Source organism: Phoenix dactylifera, unplaced genomic scaffold, assembly GCF_009389715.1.
Source record: "Phoenix dactylifera cultivar Barhee BC4 unplaced genomic scaffold, palm_55x_up_171113_PBpolish2nd_filt_p 002693F, whole genome shotgun sequence".
NCBI classification, from domain to species: domain Eukaryota; kingdom Viridiplantae; phylum Streptophyta; class Magnoliopsida; order Arecales; family Arecaceae; genus Phoenix; species Phoenix dactylifera.
In genome coordinates this window covers 8,101-27,558 of record NW_024069834.1, presented here as the reverse complement: position 1 = coordinate 27,558, position 19,458 = coordinate 8,101, and the positions used below count along the sequence as shown (strand labels likewise).

The following is a 19,458-nucleotide window of genomic DNA, read 5'->3' as shown; positions in this document are numbered from 1 at the left end:
AAAGATCATAATGCACAGGTATCTGCAGTAGATTGTTCTTGTGGCTGTCCAATCTCACCTATGACTTATTTAAAACCGAGAAGACAAGTGTTGCAGAGAAAAAATGTAGCTGAGATAGTGCATCAAGATCTTGTGAAAGGTGTTACAACTTAAATTTATTGAATTCAGAAAGATGATGCATGGTGTAATGATACTTTATGCAGATTCAGCATTGCAAAAGAACAGATGTAAAAATGAAGGGAGTTGGGTCTCATTGGTATATTGGTATGGTTGCGGTTCATGGCATGCAGACAACTTTGTTGGAATAAGAACTACAATGTGAAACCACGGTAGTTCAATGCATTTTTCTCTTTAGCTCTCAAACTTTCATAATTTATTTATATTTGTAAATCTTGATGAAGTATTTGCAGTTTCTACGTATGTTATATTGTCTAACTGTGTTGTATCTAGCTGGAAGCCTTGTTGTAAATTGAATCTAACATAAAAATTAACCTGAGCTAGCTAAAAGAGCCAACTGAGCGTGAAGAAAGTATTTGAAATGTCAACACTCAACAACATAAACCGACACTATTATATGTCAAGTCAAGCAACAGTGCATCAATTATATATGTTTTCTCGTGTCTAACAGGTTTAACTATTTTTTTTATTAATTTCCCTTGGGCCTTCCCCTAAAGACTGACAAGTAAAATATGTCATCTTTAGGCTTCAGCAAGGTGCTCAAGGTCCATGATCCTATCCTTAATTCCTTACAATGTTCTCTCACATAAACTACAGAACTATCTTTTTGGTGCTTGTGAAAATAGAAATGCTTGATTTTACAAAGGGTTGCATAAACTTTCTCTTGTAGTTCCAAAGTCTATTAGAAATGGAACATTGCTGTAGGTTTTTATGGTAAAGAAACAAAGTTATTAACAGTGTCTTTTGTGATATGAATTTAAAATAGAAACCTTTTCCTTCTGGCATGTAAGTGTGAGCAAATCATAGATAAGAAAAAAATAATATGCAAGCACACACAGTTGGGACTTGGGACAGAATGACTGTCGAACACCAAAACTCATGTTGCCCAACTCCTTGACAAAAGACGACTTACCAAAATGATTGCCCCAAAGTGGGCAAACCATAGAAAAGAAAAATAACATGCAAGCACACACAGCTGGGATGAAAAACATTTTTTTGTTGATGTATTTCATTTAAAGTTCATTCATATGTTCGAAAAATAACTTGCATCACTTGCATAAATCTGTAAATTAATTAAAAAGGTGATTTACCTGCCACTACTTTTATTCATGTTTAAGGGGTTTGTTTCTACAAAGTTAAGATTTCCTTCATTTTCCTTGTAAAAAGAAGAGATGCATTAAATCCTATTAACTTTTTTTATGCAAGACTTCATAGATAGATAAATTCGCAAACTTATGTTTTTCTGATGATCAAAGTCTGCCGAATCGGGTTGTACTGCTCAATTCAGGTAGTACGGAATCGACCTGGTGTGAAATCGGGCCAATGCATCACTTGCATTGGCCGAAATCGGTCATTTTTAGGCCGGAACCAGACTGAACTGGATGGTTCCATCCGGTTCGATGCGGACTTGGTGCGAACCGATCAGTTTGCACCAAGTCAAGGTGCATCGTGGCATTATTGCCACAGTGTGGGCGCTGGCTTTAAAAGCCCAATGGCACTGAAGGGGAAGGCCCGAGAAGGCCTTTCCAACGGTCAGTCCACACAGAGCCAAGGCTTTTTCTTTCCGAAAAATCCACAAACACCAATTCAGGCTATCAGAAGGAAGAGCCAAGGCTAAATAAGATGCGCTTCTTCTCTCCTATCTCCTTTCTTTTTTTTGGGGAGCTTGAAAAAATAGCTCAAAAATTGCAAAATAAGAAAAGATTATTTCAAATTTTTCGATTTGGGCTTGATTTTTTTATATGTTATAGATCTATGGACGATGTATATGCTAACATAATTTTTTTTAATTTTTGGATTATATATAATATTTAAAAATTAAAATATATATTTGGATTAAAAATGGATAATTTTTGGTGTCCATTCATTCAAGTTTTGATGCGATCATGCACACAGTAGCCTAGGCCTAAATTTGAAAAAAATTGAGAAATAAGTAGCATTTGATGCATCCTCGAGCCTCGAGGGCGTAGAAAAATATATGTAGCATCCATTGTTGGGTTCTAAATGGATCCATTATTGGGTTCTCCTGTTCGCTCTCTTCCGTTCACTCTCTCCCCTGCCTCCTCTGGCTGGTTCCGGCCCAAAAATTATCGATTCTGGTTTTGATGCGATCATGCGCACAATAGCTTAGGCCTAAATTTGAAAAAATTGAGAAATAATATGATACATCCTCGAGGGCCTAAAAAAATATGTAGCATCCATTTTTATAGAGCGAATTGACCCGGTTTCACACCGGATCGGTTCAGTACCGCCTGAACCGGGCGGTACGACCTGGTTCGGTAGACCTTGTTTTCATCTATTATGGTGTATTCAAATGATCAATGTCATGCTTACAAATTTTATGACTTTCCAAACATGTCCAGGCCTCATTACTGTAATATAGAGAGGATGAAATGGCCACCCCTATCACTAAAACAGAACCCCGCTTTTCATTTTTTCCTCTTCATTCCTCCAACTTTTTTTTGGTCTTCTCTCTTCTACATGTCAGCTTTAATATTTTATTATGCTGACTATTATTTGTCTCTTCCATAGAGAGTTATTTATGCATCTTGATTAGCTATTAGAACAAGCCTTAATAACATTACTTGATTTCAACACAGTATGCCTATTTAATGTCTCTCAAAATTCTTATTTATCTTACAATTTGAATTTCAATATGCACAATTTTTACGCCAAAATTCATCTTCTTCTCTTACAAATGATAATATTCCTATTTTAATAAGCATATATATTACATGTTATAATATATATGTGTATGAATATGTTATATATAAATGTATCTATGTAGTGCATGTACATTTCTGCATTAATGGGGAAAATTTCATATGACAATAGTCATGGGCCCTTTGTTGTTGAAATGTAAAATGGGTTGGTTTTTGCTGCAGAGAAATTAGTGCGGTTCAAGATATAGTTCACTGATTTGTTGGAAGAATATATACTGACAACAAGATCATAGAGAAATCTTTGAGATTAATTTTGGCAACTGTAGGCCGTGGAGGTCAGGGTGACTTGGGCACGAATTCGAGATGAAATACTAGTGCTTCAGGTTTATCTTTTATATACACATTGATTGGTGTCTCTCAATTTAATCTGCAATCTAATTTTAATTTTATGTTACTAATTTAGAGGAATAATCACTGCAAAAAGTGGTAACATGATGGAGGAGTGGCACCAAAATTGCATAATAACAGCAGCCCGGATGATGTTATCATATGCCAGGCAAGCCTCTAAATACTAATTTAATTCTTTAGAAACTTCCAATAAATTTGAAAGCAATTGTTATCTTGATTTGTATCAGGCTCTATTGGATTATGCTAAAAGTAATTTTGATATAAATGTTTTGTACTGGGAGAACATTGAATTCAAATGGTCTGACAAACGCATACTTGCAAGCTATGACCGACCCATTGTTTTCAGAACTCAATTCCCTGCGGAAGCTAAAGAAGGACTTATTCACGATCTTGCAGCATACTGAAGACGCTTAAGGTTTGTTTTAAAATGCTTCTTACATGAGATATATAACTGATCCTAGTGTCTTTTCACCTGCACATTGAAATGAGGATCTGTCTAAGCATTCCTCCTCATTTTTTCTATTCCATTCATTGGTTCCTTCTGTGTTATGGTAACTAGGGCTGCCAAGCTGAACTATTCATGAAAAGCTAGTGGAATATAGCATAGAAATCTGCTTGTTCAGGCTAGCTGAGCTGAAGAGGCCTACCTTGTAACAAGCTGAAATGAAAAGTTGAACGTAAATTTCAGGGGCTCCTCTCAGACATTATCTCACTCAAATGCCATGAGCAAGATTGCTTGTCAAACCTAGCTCTAACACCCCTTTAAGTACTCAAAGTCCAAAGCCTGATCTTTGTGTGTAGTGGCTTTGTTTTGAAGCCTTATGGTTAATTGGGGGTCTTATTTGGTGATATGCATCATACAAATTTTGCTTACCAATATAAATCAGAATCAAACAAATTTTTTGTGGCACTCAAAAGGCTTAAGTATAACTTGCAATAGTTATCTCAGTTGGGATCTGGTGCACCTATTTCCAACATCTAGTTTCAAATAGCAACCGGAATTATGTAGTGTCAGCCTTCTGTTATTAAACATCATCTGGTGCCTAATTAAGTTTTATATTTCTTAGAGCACATCTGAGACCTTTCACTCTTTGCATGTGCTTTTGCTAGGCTGTTCATTCAGGTGCTGATCTTGAATCTGCAATTGCCACTTTCTTGGGCTACACATGCAAGGTTAGTTCGACAGTTTTTAGATTGAAATGTCATTACTTCCCTCATCTTCTCGCGTCTTTGCAGCTTAAGTAATTGCTTATATTGTTTCTTAATGTTAATTACAGGGTTATGACTCTATGAACATGGGAAAAAGTCATCATGCCAATTGTTTATCACCAAAGCTACAGGTACTTAATATATTTCACAGAAGGATTTTTGCACATGTATCTATAGAAAGCTGCCTATTTGCACATATTTCCCCGTCAAATTTAAAGTTACACATATAACCCTACAGATATTGGTAAACCTGCATATGCACCATTCTGGTTAATTGTCATCCAGTGACAATTTAAATCCATCTGTTAATTAGTTTAATGATTATTTTGGCCTTTAAAGAATAATTTGGAGTCTTTTCTCATTTTCAAGAGTATGAGGAAAGTATTTGTGCTTTTGTCCCCTATCCTTCCATCCCATCATCAACCAAACTCCTCCATGCCTACTCCATGGGTAATAAGTTTCCTAGTGTTGGTGCAGAACCAACTCTGTCAACCTCAGTCCGAAGACCTATTTGCTCATCAGTAATTCAACGACCAAATCCCCAACCACCAGACTCTCTTTTTCCTATGACCTCTTCCAAGAATATATTATGACACCCATTCCTACAGAGGGATCCTAACACTTGTCATGTCTGCATCTCTCTTTATACTCTTGTTCTTTATTGTCTTCCTTGTCTCCAATCTCCATTTCTTCTAGTCCTTTGCTTTCTGCTCCTGAGATTTTCACCAATGTTATTGAGGACCTTAGTTCTTTTATCAACTTTCTTTCTTCTAGCACTTGGTACTTTAAGTTCAATACCAAGGCCTGAGGCCTACTCTGTTCCCAGTTCTATTGATGGGTCAGCATGATTGTCTACTACTTTGATGGGTTCCGAGGTCCTCCATGGGAAATTATGTGGCTCTGTGAATGGGATAACCTGAGGAAGGTAGACAAAGGCAAGAATTACCATGTAAAATACTTGCTGGACAAGCAGGGGTCACCATCAACGAGGTGGACAAAGGCAATGTCACAGTGTCCGCACCCTCTCGCTCTCTATTGGTCTTTTTCTTGTACAACTACCCTACGCCCTCAACCCCATTACCATTAAAAATTTAGAATATTAGACGCAGTCCACTGTGGCATCTGTTGCCTTAACATTAGAACATTAGACCATTAGACATAGTCCAGTGTGGCATCTATTAACAGCAAACTATGGCAGCTCCTTCAAATCCTGGGTGTTGAACTCAGAGCTATGGGTAAAAGGTAGTGTAGGTTCCATCAACCACAATTTGCTTTTCTGGCAAAGTATACATCAAAGAGGCTCTTACACCAATGAAAAAAAATATTCCAGTGATCCCTCTTGTTTCTTAAGGCAACAATGAATTAGACACCTAGTACTGTACTCCATCATGAGGAAGAAAGATGTGCTTTGATACCTCGATGGACGAAGGAATCGTTTTAGAGATGGTGGGTGCAGCAAGGCTGATTTCTTTGAATTTCTGATGATTTAAAGCGAATGCTGCCAAATTTATTTCTAGGAAACTGTTATATTATTCAGTTTGTGATTGAAATTCATAGCAAGAAGCAGATAGTTACTCTGATTTGTGATGGCAGGAATCGCTAAACTTCATCCAAGCACATGCAGGAGAAAAGAACTTTGGTCCTCTGCTGGAGGTTGTCAAATGAGATCATGCCAAATATTTTCTTAATATCTCAAATGAAATTTTAATTTTCCATTATATGTTTCCAGAAATTACTAGAATCACGCATTGAACTTCATCCAATTCTTTTTGGGGCTAGTGGGAGGTTGAAAGATTTTATATACTTGACCTTGCTTTGGACTCAGCCGTTAAAACATCCATAGAGAAGAGCTTCACTGTACTGAGCAATGCACATTTGCAGGTAATGCTTTTATGTATCTTGAATAGACTTTTTATTTTTGATCTTCCATATTCTAAAATTACAAACTACGAAACTGATTGACTGGGCAGGAACTTATGTCTTTGGTATCTTTGATGCTTGAAAACTTGTGCCTTTCAACAGTCAACAATGAAGACCTCATTTATATCACCAAGGTAATGGAGGCCATCTTTATATAGCATTAGATATTTGTTTCATTTCATTTAATTTGTCATTTAATTATCATATGAATTTTTTGTTTGCAATTAGAAGGACAATTAAGTGATTAACACAAAATCCTGGAATTTATTCAAATGAAAGATAACATGCAAATGAATCTACTATAACATTTTAGACCTAATTCAATATTCACTACCTCTAATTATGCTAGATATAGGGACTATATATGGGTTTAGAAATTTGTATCATGCATGTAAAAATGATAATCATTTAGTTCTTTTGTATAGCATGTGAGGGACTAAGGTTTGTCATACATTTGTGCATGATGCACTGCTGCAACATGCCCGCACTGGTCCTCACAAAAATCCTCACACTACCATGTAGTGTGCGATGTCATTCTTTTTATGGATTTTCAACTTGTAAGTGCAAATAATTAGTTCATGGGTTTAATTACCATCTGCACACACGATGAGTGACACCTGAAAGACTTTCATTTTGAGATTGCTGAATTTATTATTACTTGGCAGCAATTTTAGTTTCTTATCTTCATTTGACATCAATTAACCAGAGGAACCACCCACAACCTCTTCTTGGTGGCTTATTCTCCAGCTTTTGGATCCTTGAGTTGTACATTAACCTCGTTGGTCAAGAGTAAGGACACTCTAGTTCCTTACATTGTGAGCTGTCTCCCACAAATGATGCAATTCTACCTTGATTTCTGGTCATTGACAAGACAAGAATCCAGATAACAAACATATAAAGGTGACCTGCTGTTGCAGGTAGGGGGGTTGGGATGTCACAAAGCTGGAATTGGATTTTTTCCCCTACTTATTAATATTATTACTTTTAGATGTTAGGGTCCTTTTACCTTTTATATATAGAGTAGACATTATTCTTTCCAGCATTCTGCCATCATGACACTTCCACTGTTCCACACCTATGTCTAGGTAACACTGCTTATATATCATTAGAACATTGAATTCCAGTCCTTTTAGATGCACAAAAAGAAAATACTGTTATGCGGCAAAAGGATGTTGATCGATCACAACATGTCTATGATATCCATTTAGTTTGTGCCAGATATCTTTAACTTAACTTTGATATGGTATGTCATGTTATTCATGTAGTTCTTCATTATCTTAGAATATCTTTGCTTAAATTGTTATACCATCTGTTTTCTACACTGCAGTGCTTACTATGCTTTGTATCATTTCTACATGCTTCATGGTTCATGGTTTTCTATTCAAAACTATTCACAAAAACTTACCAATTTTCCCTATTGTTGGTATGAATTTTTTTCATTGAAGGACTGGTACCGTGCCTGTGATTCATATAAACCTCATGATCAGCAGTGGTCCTTGCATACAAAAGCTGTTCTTGACCGTATACAGCTGACACTTGCTGATAAGGCTCAATATTACCTGAAAATGATGCAACCAAGTGCAGAATATCTAGGCAAATTGCTTAGAGTGGAATCTTGGGCTGTAAGTTTTCAATTTAATTCTGATATATGTTCTTTAGTTACCTATCCATATGTTTAGGATAAAGTTAACAGTTTTGGCATTGTTACTGCTAGGTCGTTAAGAAATTCGTATATCTGGTTTCCAGATCTGGTCCATGATCTGATGATTCATTTATTGTTTTGAAATTTGAATAGTTGAGCTCTCTGTTTTTAGGTTGTCAATTTCACAGAGGAGTTAATCAGAGCAGGGTCTGGAGCAACTCTCTCAATACTTGTTAATCGTCTAAATCCCATAATTCGAAATATAGCAAACCTGGGAAGGTAAAGGTCTGATGGATGAACTATCTTCTTAGATATTTAATAATAATAATTCCTATTTCAGTATGTACTTTTATAAACTTCAATAATATATTGTTACATATTTGTGGCAGCTGGCAGGTTATCAGTCCAGTGGAAGTATGTGGTTTTCATAGACTGTGTTGAACAAAACTTATAGATGTTCAGAAGCAAAGTCTTCAACAGACCGACGATTATAATATCAAATAAAGTGACCGGTGAGGAAGAGATCCCGGATGGAGTTGTTGGGGTGCTGACATCAGTATGCCTGATGTTCTATCTCATGTTTCTCTTATAAGAGCTAGAAATAATAAGTATCATACTAGAAATATGTGACTATTAAGTATCATCAGCCGAGGGATGCCAAGACCTTTATTTCTGACTCTGAGGTTGAGATACAGATCTAATATTTTTTCATATTTTATTTTTATGTATGCTACTAAAAGAGATAATGTCCTAGTATGATTCGCTTGATTAGAGATATGATGTTCTGCATACATATAGGTGTGTTTTTGCTTCATGCTTTGATCAAAATATTCTTCAAGATCTCCAACTGAAGAAGGGCATGAAAATTTCAGTAAGACCAACACCATCGGGCCTAGCATACAGGCAAGCTGCTTTGGTTATTGCTGCATCTTTTCTAGAAACTTTGTTATTTTTTGATGTCTAAGCTATTATTTTTTAGTGCAGTGAAGTCAAGTCAGTTTGTTCTTTTTACCCGCAAAAAGCATCTTTCTCTCCAAAAGGAGTGATGTTAAAGAAGAAGACTTTCAGTGGCAGATTTGCTATCTCAGCTCAGGAGTTCTCCAGTGAAATGGTATTTTAATTCCTAACTTCCTATATACCTAATATTTATTAGCTTTTGTAAAGTCAATAAAGATATGAAAACTACTTATAGAATATAGAGTATCTCCCTTTGCTGTGGGCATAAGTGATTACGGGAGGTTGGTCCTAAATATAGCGTCAGCCAACAACAGCCTTTGAGTACTAGCGAACTCAGACCCATCACTTGTTGTCTTTCAACAGAATTTTCGTAGCTTTGATGTTTTCATTTGCTCTAATTTGTATTTTAATTGTTCTCATCTGCTTTTCATCGAATAATTCAGCACATGCATGCATAGATTACTTTCTCATGCATTAATCATGTGGTCAGGAATGTTTATTAGCTGAATTTCTGCATATAATTAGATCAGGATTTTAATTTCAGATTCTTAGTTAGCCTTAGAATGCATCATTTATTAATTTTGCATACATAGGTTTTGCATCATTTTGTGTTAGGCTTTATCATATTTGTGTGACATCAGTTATTATGTTCCCTGGGCTTGTCCTGCATCAAGTATATACAAGGTCAAGACATAGAACTCAAAATGATAAAGATATATTTGCATGATGGTGTGCTATGGCCTCACTCATATTATATATACAGTTGCTCTAAGTTTCTTTCAAACATATGGGCGTATTTCTTTCTTGGCCATTATCTATTCATTGTTCATATCTCACTGTATTTTTTCTTATTGTTTTTTCATTTGTTATGATGTCATGAAGAATTGACGTGAAGCATATCATGTTTCCTGGTCCCAAAAATTCTATTAACCAAATAGAATTATTTTCTGGAATCTGGAGATTGGAAAGAAAGAGAGTTATTGGCAAGTTTTGTGGCACTAATTGCACCACTAGGGACGAGTTATAAATATTCAATAATATGATTTATGATGACATTTTGTTCACAGTGAATATCAAATGTGTAGGTTGGTGCTAAATCCAACAACATTGAATATCTTAGAGGTAGAGTCCCATCATGGATAAAAGTTCCAATTTCGGTTGCTCTTCCTTTTGGAGCGTTTGAAGCTTCCATTTCAGCAGAGGTTAACAAGGTAACTGCCTAGCTTCAATATCCGGAAACAGAAAATGTTTACTGTTCAATGCTTGAGAAATCATACATTTTTAGCTCTTATTTCATAGTTTACAATGGCCCAATAAATGTAATATTTCTTTGAAAAACTGCTAATTTTTCTTGATGCAATGAGATATAACTTTATGAGGAAAAACTGTCCTATTCTTTATATAGACTATAGTCTGAGTATTTTTCAGATTTGAGACAGGAACCCATTTGGTATACACTGCTTAAAGTTTAAACTACTCTTTACGTATTTTGTATCCATCAAGTGCCATGGGGAGGTCTGAAGCTATGGTAGCAGACATCATAATGATGACAATAACTTTCAGCTTTTCCTATAATTGCAGTTACTTGGTTATCAACATTAGATGCATGTTTTCCTTGAAAGGATGGACATCCTGTAGTTTCAAGAAGGAAAATCTAGAAATTTCTGTATTTACATAAAACAGGTTATTATCGTACACATTGTTACTTTCAGCATCATTTGAAGGTACGTCCACATCCAAATTTAGTAGATCACCTTTTTTTGAATGAAGCGCCATCAAAACTTCTGCTATAGTCTTGTATCTAAGCTCAAGCATCCTTGATGAAAAGATATTTCGAGGAAGGTAGCTATGTGGCCATTGACCAGTGGTGGAGCCTAGATTTTTTCTTTTTCTTTTTTTTGGAGGGTGGGGGGATGGTGGATGATGGGATGAATCCAGGATTGGCATCCTCCTCCTTCCTTATCATCCTATCCAAAATTTCATTTTGGTGTCTCTCCCATTTGATTGTTGTGCATTAAGAATAAGGAAAAAAAAAAACTTATCCCATATTTTGAGTGGAAGGTAAGGGTTGCAGAGCAGGATCGACTGGCAGCTATGCACAAACCCTCTCTCTCATGACTTTTTTTCCCTCACATTCTTTAAATCATAGTGAGGGTGGGCCTTGGCACAACAGGTTGCTCCATTATGACTTATAAAGAGCCTCTTTGCATGCAGGGGTAAGGCTATGTACATATGACCCTCCCCAACCTCGTGCACTGGGATGCCTTTTTTTTCTTCATATCATAACTTCAAGGAACAAAGCATTATAGAGAGAAACAGAGAGAGAAGGGGGATCATTTCAATTTAGTGATTTTCTATGATAGAATTTTAATGGGCTTTTTCTTCCTGTTCGGAATTGATATATGTTAGTATTTGGTTGGGTCAACATTGGCTCCTGATTTAGCAGTTTCCTGCAGATAGTAATAAGTAAATATTGCATAACATAACAAACTTCCACATCTAAATTTACAAATCATGAGGAGATGTATAGGAGTAGACTGAGGAAGATGAGCATGAAACCTTCAGTAATGAAGCCTGCAAACTGGAGCGCAATAAAAATTTGCTAGGTTCAAAACATAGTGCAGATTATTGTAGCCCAAAATATGCTCTTGAACCAAAACAGATGTGCACTGTAGTTTGCAGATATTACTCCATTGTCTAAGGCTCCTTTGCGAAGATCACTTGATTATCCATGTATCGAGGTGGTTGACTCACCCTAAACGTTTTTACACCTATTATAAACAACTTTAGCAAACATGAGCTATTTGTATTATCTCTTTTCTACTTTTGTTTCATAAAATCAAGACATGCTATGTTTGTGTAGGTTCACTGGCAAAAACTAATACATACACATAACCTGCTTCTTTACTTAATATTACATACTGAATATTTTGACATACCATGGTGCACAGATACAAAAACATGCACATAAACAGCACAAAACACAGAACTTACTATTATATTTCAATGACATTCGCATACCGTGATATTTATGACACACAATATGCTACCTGTCTAGAAACAGGATTTTGTTTATGGAAGACCCGGATAGAATTAGATGAACTTTTCATATCATGAAAGTATTATAGAACTATATTGTAAATGAAAGAGTTTGGAAGGTAAATTGTTGACTGTTGAGAAAACTTACTCCATCTGAGAACATAAGCATTTCGTAGAACTGCAAATATTTGTAAAGTATGTTAGTTGGCACTTGTCAGTATAATGATTTTTTTTGTAAGAAAGTTCTATACATATGATGACACTCAATCATCTAGGTTTTTTCAGAACTTGAGTATTCATGTTGCCACAATGATATTCCCCAACATATTTTTCACTTGCTCCAATTAGCTATTGTGTTATTTTCTTACAGGATTTGGCAAAGAAAGTTTCTTTCTTCAATGGATTAGTAAATGGAGGAGACATTGCAAAACTTCAAATGATACAAGATGCTATATTAGAAATGAAAGCTCCTTTTCAGTTGGTAACTTTCATATAGCTGTGATTGTATGCTTGTGTTTTTAATAGTCAATAATCGTTGAAGTTGACATGAAGCTTCTTATCTAAGAAGTAAGAACTAAATCTCAGTCTTAGCTGAACTGATAATGCTTCTCATTAATATCTTGGGATTTCATAGTTTTAGAAAGCTAGAAATGGCCTTACTTTAAATAGACTAAAATCAGTTGATACTAATTACTAAAGTATTAGTTCTAGTTAATATTCAAATGAATTTTTTATTTCATTTTTAGGATCACTTTGCAGGTTTTTATACGTATTCCTCATCCTTTGCATGTTTGTACATGATGTTATACATATGGGGAGGAGTTCAATTTTAGAGAATCTTTTTAGTAGCTAGAGAATATCTTGTTTCTTCTCAAAACTTGAAAGCAATTGCTTTGATCATATTCAAATAAAAAGAGTAAACCTGAAAAAAGTAAAAGATGTGAAAAAACAAGGAGCGCGCTAATTTTACATATATACCTTATGACAATGAAGTTGTTTTTTTAGTACACACATGTAAGGCATATGCATGAGAATGCATCTGCATGCCAACATTGTGCATTATGTTGAAAAACTAATTTGGTTTTGGACACAGCATCATCTTGTATAATGTATGGTTTACCTTTCTAACACATGAAACAACTACCATGCTAATGTTCTATATCATAACAAAGCATTCACCCTTCCTATCAGGAACATTCTGTTGAATCTGATATTTTGCAAATTCTCAAAAAATCTTTAAGTATTTTATTTTTTTAATATTATAGTATGACATCATTATAGATATCTAACAATGATGTTCTAAATGAAATGGGTACCATACTAGGTGTGATAGCAGATAATAACTGATAAAACAGTAACATCATCATTTTTTTCATCGTCTTGTGCTAGCAAATGAAACATAACCATACATTGAGAAGCCTTAGCCTTTGAGACATGGCAACACATGTTAGTTTTGGATGAAGAATTGAGGAAAATGTCTGCTGCAGTAACTAGTCATTTACATGTATAATACACGTCTTATGACCTACATTTTATATTCTCCAAATAATTAAAATCTCCATTTTTTTTCTAATTTTATCAGAGCGGGAGGAACTGCATAGGCGCCGCTGAACTTCTTTCTGAGTTATAATGATGACATATAATTGCAAATAATTCTTGAATTACCATATGACATCTCTTGAACCATGATTTTGTAACAAGTGCTTTTATATTATCTCCAAAAAACGTCATGCAGCCTCTATTTTGATGATAAATTCCTGTCTAATTCATCAAATAATCATCTAATTGCAATATCTTTATTAAATATGATGAGTGCAAAATTATCTCCATGAGGATGGCTATTAATCAGTTCTACATATAAGCTGCAAACTTCTCAAATTTTAATTCTTGATGGATGTAATGTGCTTGATGTCACCATTTATTTCAGTAACTTTGGAATAGAAAGCTGTGTTACAGTTGGTTTTCATAAGTTGGTAAAGTGATTAAATTTTGGCGGACTGTTATGTGTTAACATCATATATGATTTACCAAATGAGTTTCATATGGAGGACATATATCTTGCTTTTCTAAATGATTTATCTGACATTCATGGCAGATGAGTGAACTTAAATACAAAATGAGAAGTTCAAAATTGTGTTGGCCTGGTGATGAGGGTGAAGAAAGGTGGAACCAAGCATGGCAAGCCATAAAGAAGGTCTCCTTTGACAATGCATCAGTAGCTTTTATTTATGATAATGTTTAAGTTTTATCATAGTTTGATCCATTTTTACATTTAGTTGATACTAGTATGTTCTCTTTGCATCCTTTCCTTGATTTATCAAATAGGTCTTTCATTCCATAGTGAAACAAGAAATCTCCAATAAAGTTTCTACTCTTTTGTTGTCCCTTGGTTATTTGGCTAATAAAGGAAGTTATGTGTGATATATAAATATAGTATATCTTTAAAAACCATTCAATATTGAGTGTTCTAAGTATAGCATTTCTTTAAGTACAATTAAAAATTGAATGTTCTAAGACCATCTCCACAATATTTGCAATTGCTTGCCTTGCTTTTTAAACAAAAGCTAATAGCACCCAAAATAAGAAAAAGGTTCATCTGGTTAAAAACCATTCTGATGATGATGATTGTGGTGGGTCGCAAGCTATGTCTATGGTGCATGACTATGAGCCTTACCTTGTATATAAGCAACATATATCTTTTCCTAGGATCTGCACCAAGGTTGAAAATCTCAATACAGGGATCTGTATTGATTTGGTCCGGTCAAGTATAGTACTATACAGGTAGGATCAGGAATAGAAGAAAATGAAAAATGGGTCTTCCACCCTTTTTCCTTGGTACCCATCAATGCTGGTCCAAACCTGACACAGCACAAATGAGATGAACTCAAGAAAAGCACCATCCTCTCAAGTTGCAAAGTAGCTCACAAACCAAGCTTGCAGTCTCTTGGATTCACAAGAGAAGGAATAATATGTTGATTATAGAAAAATTCAGTTACATGGTGATAGCCTTGCTCTCCTTTTATAACTTTTGAATTCCTACTCCTACTAGATTACAAAGAGAACTCCAACCTTTCCAAAATAATAGAGAGCCTAGCTTCCTACATAACTAAAGCTTTGACTTCTTTAAAAGGGCTTGCGCAAGCTACAGCGACCAATTCTACTCCATTTATGATTTCTAGATTCCAGCCTTGTCCGATGATAGAGAAAGTTCCATCCCTGCTCTTAGCTTGGGCCTCCTACAAGGCTTCAAATAGCCACATCGACTCACACCAACAAAGACAAATTAGGACTGTGACATTTACACTAGTAATGTTTGGAAATGTTGTACATACATGCCTACTATGTCATTCATGCTTGTTCCATGTTTGAGCCTGACTTGATTCCCTCTTATTTCGTCAATGCTCAAACTTGCAGGAAGCTTGTCCTACATCAACACTGTCCTGGAGTGGTATCGGCAGGTGCCAGTCAGTACCACTTAGTACTGGTCCTCAATAAGCTAACAATACGCATTTATATTTCACATGAAGGAGCTCAAAATTATATTAAAAATTATAGGTGACATGTTACTATATTTAAGCATTTTCAATTCCTTCTAGGTGCCTTACATATAGTTCTTGTACATGTACTTCTTGTACTATGGGAAGCACATCTTGTAGTAATATCATTGAAAGTTAAATTGTTATTTAGATTTGATGGAAGACCCTAGGGTCTAGGGATGCATATGTGCAATATTGGACCTTAAGTCGAACGGTTTAGTGTTTTAAGAAGGATTTTAGAATTTGCTGCTAAATAATAGAAATCTTGATAGATTGAAGTTCCTTGGTAGATGAGAGAAAAGAGGGAGTTATTGGGTCTTGGTTTATTAACAGGTGACCGAAAATAGGTTCTTGGGTTTTATGAATAGGGCAAAGGCTTATGAAATGTTTTCTAGGGGATCTGCATTCGGAAATCTGTCTTGCATTTGCAGGTTTCTTCTACCATCAATAGATTTCAGCAATTTTCATGAAAATAAAGGGTGGAGAGTGGAGACTATGCTGAAGGAATTTTATAGAGTTACTAAGAAAGTAGTGCATAACATATATAAGATGGTTAGGCATGGGTTTCAAATGTGAAAGTAGGCTGTATATGTTATGAGCACTCGTCCATTCCGGTGCATATCTCTTTGATACAGATCAATCAAAGCTGATGCATAAGAATACAGACTGGAACAGGTGGTACATGGGTACACATGCCTGTACCATGCTGGTGACCTCTTGGCATAGTAGTTAGGTAAGATATGTACAAATGAGAACTTTAAATCATTTCTATGTGTTTATTTTTAATAAAGTTTATTTTTTAAAAATGTGTATAAACCTGTAGTTCTACTCTCTTTCACCAACCAGCCAGTGGTTTGACTATAAGTTATTTTCACTTACTGAACCTCCACATCATTAGATACATGGAAGAATAGGATCCAATGGGATGACACTTGTATGGAACCAATGTTCGGTCCTTTCCATGCTTGATGATACCAACCATTTCGTGAGCATCCATAAGAGCTACCAATGCTGTCTAGCCTCTATGTTTGCACTTCTTGAAGCATCATTAATATGGCCATTAGCTTTAGCTGTATCAGAGCATTAATCTCTTGTATACATTTATTCAACAGGAATTTAATGACAGATTGATGCAAAATACCTATTGTAGGTTAGAGATATGCACCTGAGAATCATGAAATAGTAACAAATCAATCTATCTAGTTCCTTGAATATTTCAGATCTATCTTTCCTATATGTTTTCAAGTCAAAAAAAGAAAAATAACGAGAATCCTGCAGGATCAGGTTCTCTGGCCTCAATCATGAATCTACAGTCAAAAACCTTTACCTAGCTAAATTCTATATGCACCATTCTTTCTCTTGTCAAAGTAGTTTCTTGGGCTTGACAAAGAAGGATTTGCAGGTCCAATAGTCAAATCCAACAATGGTAGATAAAATGATAGCTCCATAGGTAATAACTTTTTCCAGCCTTTGAATAACTTTTGCATAATTTTTTTTGTAGAAGACTTCTTCCTCTTTTTCTATTTGCTGGCCCTTCTAATCAAATGGTTGTTTTGTTATTTCATGGGGGACAATATTTTCTGACTTTTGAAGGAGAGGATATATTCCATTTTAGTAAATGACATGTCAAAGGACACTTTTTTCTTGGATGCAATTATATGTTGATAATGATGATAACAGCAACATAACAAAAGAAATAGAGAAGGGAAAAAAGCATGTACTGAAAAAGAAAGAAAAGAAAGGGACAAAATGTAGGAATGTGTTCAAAGATCTTTACAATTTATCTTTCAATTTATTGTAAAACCTACAAAAGACCTAAAGAAAGAAACTGCAAAGACTTTTAGCAGAGCTCACAAATTTAGAAATACAAATTAATGAGGAAAAACTAAGTGAATCTACATTTTTTATGCAAGCTGACTCATAATGGATATCCATTGCACATCAGAGACACAAAATAATACATTCTCTTCCATTTTTATTAGCCCGTGCCTTTCTCAACCCTCTCTAGTATGCTTTCTCTGGTGTCTGAATAATTGAGTTCATATTGTGCCTTCTCTAATTCTTAACTTAATCTTGCTCTGTCACACAATTTTAATGGTTCATGTACTTTCTGTATGTGAGCATCAGATTCAGTGTTTAATTCTACTACTGCACGTGACCTCAGACATGATCCACTCAAAGGTACCATAATCATAATAACAATATTCAGCAACTCTTGTCCCAGCTGTTTGGATTTGAGGACTTATTCATCAGTAGTTTCTATTAAGGGCTAACTGTGATGTTACTACTATCTCTAATGATCCTTCGTCACTTTGTTCTTAATTTATCCAACTTCTATGCCATCTCTAGTTTACTCATTTCCACCCAGTGAGTCATTAAAGTTGCAACCATAGGGTATGTAATGGATGTTATGTCTCCGTTGTCATCAAAAAGGAGAAGAATGATCGATAACTGATTACAAGTCATGAATTAAACATTCTCCTACTTATGTATGCATTGTAGAATTTCATGGATTTCAAAACCACTTGTGTGCACACAAGATATCATATTATCCATAAAATTGCTTATGTGATTGTTCCAAACTGTTAAGGTTTTGGTCTTAAGCAAGGGTTTTCATTGGAATACATATCAATGAAAATTTCTGTTGTGGTCTGTCTCATATATATTATAGCAGTCTTCTACAAGAATTTGAAGTCACTCATGATACGAAAATAGATGTTCCTTTTTAATTTTCAAAAATCATTAGTTTCCACTTTGTGAATGTACTTTACTTCCCAAAGTTGGATTGAAAGTGAATTTAGCAAATAAGCTTTACAGGCATTATCAAAATGCAATAGATATGATTAATTACTTTCATGGCACTTTTCAGGTTTGGGCCTCAAAGTGGAATGAAAGAGCATATGTTAGTTGCAGAAAAGCTAAATTGAAACATGATGACCTCTGTATGGCTGTATTGGTTCAAGAAGTAGTGAATGCTGATTATGCTTTCGTAAGCCATACAGAAATCCATTTCTGGAAACCCCTCAGAGATCTATACCGGAGGTAAAGCATGTAAAAGAACTCGTCAAAAATATTCTTTGCAAATGGACGTTTAATTATTTATCTTTTGTTGAAAAAAAGATTGTAAAGGGCTTGGGAGAAACATTGGTGGGTGCATATCCAGGACGGGCTATGAGCTTTATTACCAAGAAGTCTGCACTACAATCTCGAATGTAAGATAACAACATTTACATGCTCTATCAGCTAATGCTCTCATACTTTATGGATAGGCAAACAAAACCAGACCTTATTATGACATTGTAGATTTTCTTTTGACTTGTTTGATGAAGTGGATTCTCAACTTTCAAAATATCTAATGAAAAAGAAGATTCTCCAAATTATCAAATATGGAATTTGTCATCCATAACTTATGGTTCTATCTGGTGTCAAGCCTTCAAAAGAATCTTCTCAGAAACCTGACATGATGATACTAATGCACATCAAGCATTTGTGGGGAAAGTTCAAAGCAAGATTGTTATATATCATCCTACAGTTCAATACAATAATCAAGGCTCTGAGTAACAAGTAGGCACTTTTAGCTAGATAAATGAAAAAGTGATGTCATCATGTTTTGCGGAGGAATGTTCCATTTAACTTAAATTTCCAACTAAATTCTGAAGTGGAAGTGTAGACATAATACTGCTTTTTGGTTGGTCAAGTTATAGATCCATTGTGAATTTCCATTTATACCATGACTAGTATAACTGATGCATAAATTATCTAAAGTTATTTTTTATCGCAAAATTGGAAACAGGAGGGTGTTTTTGATTCCCATTTAGGTATTGGGATTTACATAATGAACAGGAGAAACAATTGAATTGATATGCTGAAGGTGGTGAAGATAGTTGAGTTTGTAGTTAGACCTCAT

At 35.1% G+C, this 19,458-nt stretch overlaps 1 pseudogene; it reads left to right on the top strand.

Moving 5' to 3' along the window:
- The first annotated feature begins 3,331 nt into the window (after positions 1–3,331).
- LOC120109757 lies at positions 3,332–18,597 on the top strand (annotated as a pseudogene).
- The last annotated feature ends 861 nt before the right edge of the window (positions 18,598–19,458 follow it).